Consider the following 8571-nt stretch of genomic DNA (forward strand, 5'->3'; position numbering starts at 1 on the left):
AGCTTCCTGTGCATCTGCTAAAGAATATTTGTTGATGATTGATAGGCGTGTGCATATAGGAGTGAAGTTCAGTGTTGCTTCCTGTACAAGGAGACTTTCTAGAGGACAAATGCTTTATGGCAAACAAGGTATAAAGGACTCTAAGATACTGACTGTGAGGTCCTTGTGCAGATCCTCAGCAGGTATTAGTTGACAGTGCTTGAGTAGAAGTGAACGATTTATACTGATGAAGGAAGTCTAGCCTGCTGTCCACTCCCGTTATACATATGTGGAATGTCCTGAGAAGGTGGTGACAGTTAAAATCAGGCTGCTTTGCATCAATGCGCTAGTACAAAGCAAACATCAGCCTAGTTGCACAGTCTGCTTATGAGGGCTGCACTGCTGCCATCTCATACCAGGCAAGAGCATGCCACTTATGCCACTTGGTCAGGATCAAAATATTCAAATACCTCTTGAGGCGTTATTTTATCTAACAGATTTGGAGCTAATCCTCCTATTTATTCTTTGACCTTACCATAACTAACATATTTATCTTTTTTTAAATACCATTTGAGACCTGAAGGACCTTATATCAGCTGTTCTGATCTCTTCTGACAGCAGAGGTAGTCCTAAGAAGTGCATAGGATTAGCAGAAAGAGCTCTGGCCTTGCAGAAGCACTTGAGATGAGTGGGGCTTCTGGTTCTGTAATCGGATTTGAAACTGAGCTTTCACTAGGAACTAAGCTAAGCTATGTGTCTTACTACACTTCTCGTTTTACTGGGCAGTCTTTCTGTATTAAAAGAAAATTCTTCACACTTCATCCACTCCCTCCAGCTCACTGCCCAGGCCTCTTTGTACCAGAGACTACAGCGTTATTACCTACAACACAGTAGTTCCCCGGAGGACTGAATTCCTTTCTTCAGGTTGGTTAGCATATAACAAATCTGAGATTATTTTATTTAGAACAAACTGTGATGTCTTCTGTTTCATAAGCTTTTTCACACTTCATGAATGGGGCAGAGCCTAGCTCAATGCCTCAGTTGTTCACTGGTCATTTGGTCATTGGCCATCGCACTTAAGCACTATTATCCTGTTTATGTTTTTGTCATGATAACAGACTAACGACACACTTTTTCCTTTTGTAGGTACTCTGAGAGCAGCAGATACACAGGTTTGTGTAAAAATAAAAACTAAGATTGCACTTGAGCAAGAGCTGTCCCCAGGTAAAGCACATGTCTGACTCTCTGAAGGATCAAGATAAAGATGACTTGGTCAAATTATTCTGAAATGTCAACTACCTAGCAGTCAAGTACGGTAGAGTGTCACATTTACTTGCAGGACTTTAAAAAGTAGCTAACAATTCTAGACACTTCCTCTACAGCTAGCATACCTTGGAAAGTCTTATCCTTAACCTGTGAATTTGGAGTTGCAAAAGTGCTTGAAACTGAAGAGATTGCCATCAGTTCCTGCTGTCTCTGCAGTGGAGGAACCATGAAGCTTGCACACAGGTGGTCTTAGAAAGTGTATGTCTATTGATTGGTGAGTTGGCAGATTTTAGAAGTGGACCTGCACTATTATTTTTGATGTGTTCTTTCCCTGGAAACCATTTTAAACAAAGGGAAATGGTAAATTCATAATTTGTTAGTCATACCTGTGTCTTTCTCTATTTTGACATGAAACATGCTTTATACATTTACTAGGGAGAAAAAACACTTTTTCTGAGATACATTGGGGATAACCTTGATTCTTCTGCCAAATCTGTATATTTGCTGTGTCTGTGAGAGTGACTGCCAACTTAGGATAATGTAGGGCAGCTCAGGAGTCCTACAAGAAAAAAAAATTACTCCATTCAAAAGCACAGAAGAAATAGGTGAATGAAAGTAGCATTTGCAGCTTTGTGCATAACGGGCAGGCAGTCAAAGAACTGCATGCTTTAGACAACACAAGCATTGATTTCTAATGTCTAAAAGCAAATTTCACATATTCACAAAGAGGTGAATTCCTTCTATTACACGCAAGGAAAGAGAAGAGTCTACTCTCCTCTAAGTGCTGATGCAGATCGGGCTCCAGGGCCAAATACAACAGATGCCACATTCTCATCGCATGGTGTGAAAGTCACAGAAGGGGGTACAATTAACTTTGGTGCAGAAGACCTGCCCAGGCCTGGGCACTGTGTAATCCCCAGCAGGGCAGCAGTGTTTGGATTATGCAATTGATAGCAAAGCTAAATGCAGAGAAAGGCTAAATTATTTATTCAGAATTAAAAGCTATGTTGGCACCAGAGCTGGCAATATGGCTCAGAGCATTTAAGAAGATAAAGCTTAAACAGTCTGGCAAAGGACTCAGGGGTTGCCATTCCCTCTTCGCTGGGCCATACTACTCAACTTCTGTGTTCCGTGTTGCATCTTTATCTCTTGTCTGCCTGTTCTTCTTAGGCTTAAAGTAGAGTTAAGTAAATCACTGTATTGCACGAGTTTTAATCCAATATGTTGATAGCCAGTGTTTTCCAGACAGCATTTCTTCCCTTGGAGAGAGCCTGTCATGCCAGACACTCTTCAGAGGCCTCTTCTGCCTACCTTTTGATCTCAATGTATCTCAAAATTTTGGGGGCAGAGAAATCTGTAGTACTGTGCACCATACTGAAGGTGTTTCTCCTTTGGGAAGAGTAGTGTTTGCCTGAGTCAGTTTTCTTATTGTCGTAGAATAGTTTGGGTTGGAAGGGACCTTTAAAGGTCATCTAGTCCAAACCCCCCTGCAGTAAGCAGGGACATCTTCAATTAGCTCAGAGCCCTGTCCAGCCTGACCTTGACCATTTCCAGGGATGGGGCATCTACAGCATCTCTAGGCAACCTGTTCCAGTGTTTCACCACCCTCATCATAAAGCACTTCTTCCTTGTATCTAGTCTGAATCTACCCTCTTTCAGTTTACAGCTATTACCCCCTGTCCAATTGCAACAGGCCCTACTAAAAAGTTTGTCCCCATCTTTCCTATAAAGGCCCCTTTAAGTGTTAAAGGCTGCAATAAGGTCTTCCCAGAGCCTTCTGTTCTCCAAACTGAACAATCCCAACTCTCTCAGCCTGTCCTCACAGGAGAAGTGCTCCAGCCCTCTGATCATTTTTGTGGCCCTCCTCTCAACCCACTCCACCAGCTTCTTGTCTTTCTTGTGCTGAGGGCTCCAGAACTGGACACAGGTTGGATCTCAGCAGAGTGGAGTAGAGGTGTAGAATCACCTCCTTTGACCTGCTGGCCATGCTTCTTTTGATGCAGCCCAGTATATGGTTGGCTTTCTGGGCTGCAAGCGCACATTGCCAGCTCATGTCCAACTTTTCATCCACAAGTACCCCCAAGTCCTTCTTGGCAGGGCTGCTCTCAATCCCTTCATCCCCCAGCCTGTTTTGATACTGGGGGTTACCCTAACCCAGGTAGAGGAGCCTGCACTTGGCCTTGTTGAAGCTCCTGAGGTTCTCATGGGCCTACTTCTCGAGCTGGTCCAGGTCCCTCTGGATGGCATCTCATCCCTCAGGCATCTCAACCACACACTCAGCTTAGTGGTGTCTGCAAACTTGCTTAGGGTGCACTCAATCCCACTATGTCGTTGATGAAGATATTAAACAGTACTGGTCCCAGTATGGGCCCCTGAGGGACACCGTTCGTCACTCATCTCCATCTGGACATTGAGCTGTTGACTACTACCCTCTGGATGCCACCATCCAACCAATTCCTCATCCACTGAATAGCCCATCCATCAAATCCACATCTCCAATTTAGAGAGAGGGATGTTGTGGGGGGCCTCATCAAAGACCTTACAGAAGTCCAGGTAGATGACATCCACAGCTCTTCCCTTGTCCACTGATGCAGTTATTCCACCGTAGAAGGCCACTAGGTTGGTCAGGCAAGACTTGCTCTTGGTGAAGCCATGCTGGCTGTCTCAGATCACCTCCCTGTCCTCCATGTGCCTATGTGCCTTAACATAGCTTCTAGGAGTGGTGAGGCTGACAGTTTGGTAGTTCCCAGAGTCCTCCTTTCTACCCTTTTTCAAAACAAGTGCAATGTTTCCCTTTTTCCAGTCACCAGGAACTTCACCTGACTGCCATGACTTTTCAAGTATCATGGAGAGTAACTTGGCAACTACATCAGCCAGTTCCCTTAGGACTCTGGGATGCATCTTGTCAGGTCCCATAGACTTATGTATGTTCAAGTTCCTCAGGTGGTCATGAACCTGATCTTCTCTTACAGCGAGAGGGACTTAGCTCCCCCAGTTTCTGCCTTGCTGTCCAAGGCATGTCTGACCTTAACTCCCCTAGTCCCAGTAGCAGCTGCAAGGTGTCTGCTTTCCTCTGAAAAGGCAAAAGCAACGTTTCTCTCCAGAGATCAGAGGGAAAACATCCTGCATAGATCCTTTTGCTCTTTCTCCTTTGTGTGCTTAGTTTTTTTGCCTCTGAAGTGGACGCAAGGAAGACTGTCAGGAATTAAGTCAAAACTAATATGGCACAACAGAAACCTCCTCTTGTAAATTACCTTTGACTCCTTTTGTCTCAAAATAAGGAAAACCAGATGTGATTGATTTCACTACATCTACTGTTGTCTTCTTGGTCTTTAGCTGCTGTGAGGAATATGGAGAGCAAACACTCAAGCATCACAAAGTTCAGGGTAGTGAAGAGATCATTCAGAGTCACTTTTCCCCTTTTTGAGCCCTGTGTCTGGCAGTATAGCCAGATATAGTGATCCAAACTGAAAGATCTCTGTTAAATGCATTGGTTTTCCCCCACAGCAGTGTGTGTGCCCGCTCAACGTGCCACAGTGGCTGGTGTAAGAACAGAAGCATGAGGGAGGATTCATAAGCGCTGTGAAATGAACGTGGAAAAGGACTGCCTGGTTTTTGAGTCAGTTTGGATAGGTGGGAGGAATTGGATTGGGTTGGCAATGTTTTGGTTTTATTCAGGAAAATATAACTTCCAGCCCAGATACCAGGTTTCTCTGTATCTAAGTTAGGCTCTTGTTCCTGAATTAGAATATTGAAGAGGTAAGTGAAGGTTGGTTCCTTGATAGATTTATTAAACAAGCAATAAATAATACCTTATCCACTTTACAGCATGGTAGATCCTTTTTCCACGCACTTCTGATTTGATAAATGCATCTGTGTTAGTAAGAAAACTTCTAGAGAGGGGAGCACAGACCCTCTGTCTTGCTGTAATCCTTCTTTAGCCTATGGACTACAGCATGTGTTTATTTTGTCTGTCTGTATATGGTATTTTTTGCTCACTGGAAAAGTTGACAATGTTTCAAGCTCTGCACATATTTATTTTTTTTGTGATTTTTATTAAATTTTTTACCTTCCTCTTTCTTTCCTAGACTAGCAGAAATCATCAGGAAAAAAATCAACAGGAAAGCTGGTATATGCCCAGGGGTGGGGAAGGGCTTCCGTTGCTTTTTCCAGAATTTACCCCTAGAATTATTCCTGTCAGCCTCTGGAAGTTGGCAGATTTTTGTTCTTTGGTTTTCTAAGTTTCTGTATTTTGCAAAGTATAACCCAGGTGCCTCCTGCACTAGACTCCATTTTGATTTTAATTTAACATAAATACAGAATAGATAACAGCAATCTGTTCCAAACAGAAATCAAACATGGTCAGTTAAGAAAGTAGTTTATTGCCACTAGTTCAGCCTTCATTGCAAGTGAGATAAGTAGTTTGTGTCATTCAGAATGGATAGACCCATATGCACGTAAAACAGCCTCTTGTACCTGCACTATTTCAGCACTACTGCTATTGACACTAGTGAAGTAATAGAGCTAAATACACAGGCTGAGATCTGTAATTCATTCTCTTCTTGAGAAGTACCTTACTTGTTGGGAATGAAGTCCTTCTCCATATGAAGAAGGATGATAGAATCTCAGATTTATTAAGGAGTAGAAGAGAACTGAATAAAGAATGATCTCTGTAATCTAAAGCTGTGAAGTGATTTTTCTAAAGAGCCTAGTCGCTGTTTGAGTAACTGAATGAACTGGCTGGGCTTGGAAATGGTGGAAACTGCTGCCTGCATCGCTTAAAAATAAACAAAGCCAAAGCCTGGCTGATTCACTGAAGTGTGAAAGGAACACTGGGGACTGACTTAAACACCAAAGCAGGATTTGTTGAATGTTTAAATGTTTGAAACCTGGACCCACATATTTTGGTTTTAACATGAAAAACAAAACTGGTAAATTGTCTAATATCTGCCTTTGATCAAAGTTTTGAAATGATGTAACAATCAATCATAAGAAAACCTGGGACTAGGGAGGTAATGTTTATTTTTAAATAAAAGGTTATCCTTTTGGCCTGCAGAAGGCTTACTCCTTTTAGTCTCATACTTGAAGTTTTATTGTCCTGTTATTCCAAGAATGAGAAACTGCTGAAGGCACTGTAAAGGATGTGACAACATAGCCCACAAGAGGCCAGTATGTATTTAAATTTTGAACCACTCAAAGCTGTATTTGTCCAGTGTAAATGGACCCAGGCATCTTCCTGGAAATGCAACAATCTACAGGACTTCGCGTGAGCTGAGTAATGGTCTTGAATGCTCCTGTCTCTTTAGTAGGAATAACTGGGGGAAAAAAAGATATTCTCAAGAATGTCCTAGCACATTGTATTCTGTGGCTGTGGGCAGGCAGGGTGGAAACTGGCTGTGTCAGATCAATAGCTTTATTCTCATATCTGCTTTGCTTTTCCTTTCCTTCCCTTTCGAAGAAAGGAACCTTGTGAAGTACCACTCAGAAGTGTAACTACTTGAGACACTTAAAGCCAGGAATAAATGAACTGCGAAAAGTATGGTGTAGGGAAGACTCAGTTACCTACAAAAGAATTAGTCAAACTTGTCCAACTCCGTCTTCTGTAACTGAAACTAAAATTACCATTCACTTGTACCAAGTCTTTGTGGTGTGTATTTCAGTGGTACTGGCAAGTCTTTTCTTGAGATCTGCTTTGCCTTGTAAATTTGTGCTGATTCTGTTAATAGCAGCCATCGTAAATACAATGTGATAGCCAGACTATATGTGACGAATTAAGTTAATCTCTCTGCAGAGTATCCACGGGTTGATTCATGGTGTATCTGTGTTCCTAAGCACAGAGGGTTGTCTGCTTTATCATTTTGTGATTTTTTCTTGCTTACAGTCAAGGTATGAGCAAGTTGAGTCATGGTGATGAGCAGTAACAGACAATGTCACATCCTTCAAGCGCAACCTTTTGGGGTCTGGAAGTCAGTTCCAGTCTCATCAAGAAACAGGAAATCTTGTAATCTGACGAGGCTCTTAAAAGCTCATCATTTACTATTAAGGGCAATGTTTTTGAACAAGAGTGCTTTCTCTCCTGACTGAAGGATAACAAAAGATAATAACCCGGGAACTTAGAAAAAATCTTTTTCTTACCAGCCATTTCTGCTCCTTAGCTGGCACAAGCTACTGGATCTTAACCTATAACATTTTCATGTTCAGAAAATCTGTGGCCAAGGATAAAAAATTTGATTACGAAAGGGAATTCTATTTTTAAGGTGAAAAGAGGAACTGTTAAAATGGTGGGTTGGCTTTTAAACCATGTCACCCTGCGAGCTTTGTAGGATCTGAAAATCCAAATAAATCTGACGGTAGGTAGAGAGTTGTGCAGTGAGGCAGGTGAGTAAAGCAGCATGCTATATGCCTTCTCATTTTAGCACTTGGTGCTACTGGTGTGAATTTGCCCTGTAATGACTGAGGGTAAAATACACTCTTTTCTAGGGCATTTGGGATTGTAGAGTAACAATCTTGTCTCTTCCTAACCAAGCCTAGTCATTGCTGTCAGCAGCACCAATGACCATTGGTATGCAAGAGTGAGAGGGTGAGAACAGAACAGTGAGAAAGGGTGGTATGGGGCCGGGGGAACACCTTTGGGCAGACCAGGCAAAAGCAAGAGTGGTCTCTTTCTCTTGCCTTCCTGGTTAGCAGGAAAGATTTAAAAATTGTGTCTCTGTGGAAAAATTTCTGAGCAGAAGAGGAAAGACATAACAGGGTCTAGAGATGCATGATATCCCTGCATAATTTTAAAGGGTATACAGAGATAGATAAGTGAAGATTCTCTATCCTAGACTGTCTTCTGTGCATAAGAGTCAGAGAACATTTGTCTCTTGTACAGGCAGGCTGGAGATAAGGGCCAGCTGAGCAAGGAGATCAGGGTATATATATTCTGATAAGGAAAAGGATTTCCTTGGGAGGGTGCCCGAAACAGAGCACTTTTGGCATAGCTATAATTTCTGCTGGCAACAAAGCAAAGTCTTAAGGTCAAATGGTCTTAACATTGTCTTCCCTGTGGACTGTATCTTCTACGTTGCAGTGCATAATTGTAGCTTTATCATTTTTGCCCCCAAATCTTGGAGAGGCTTGTGTTTGGGTTGATTTCCTTCAGCAGCACACAACCGTGTCAGAGACTACCATTCCTTACTGTATCTGTCTTGCTAGATAGAGAAACAGGGGGCTACAATTTCTAGATGAACAGTACTCATTCCTCAAGGACTAGAATTGAGTAGTCATCCCTTTTCTCCAGACTGCCTTCCGTACTGGGACCAGCCTTGGCATAGCTATAGGCAA

The sequence above is a fragment of the Numenius arquata genome, chromosome 6 (genome assembly GCF_964106895.1).
Source record: "Numenius arquata chromosome 6, bNumArq3.hap1.1, whole genome shotgun sequence".
NCBI classification, from domain to species: Eukaryota; Metazoa; Chordata; class Aves; order Charadriiformes; family Scolopacidae; genus Numenius; species Numenius arquata.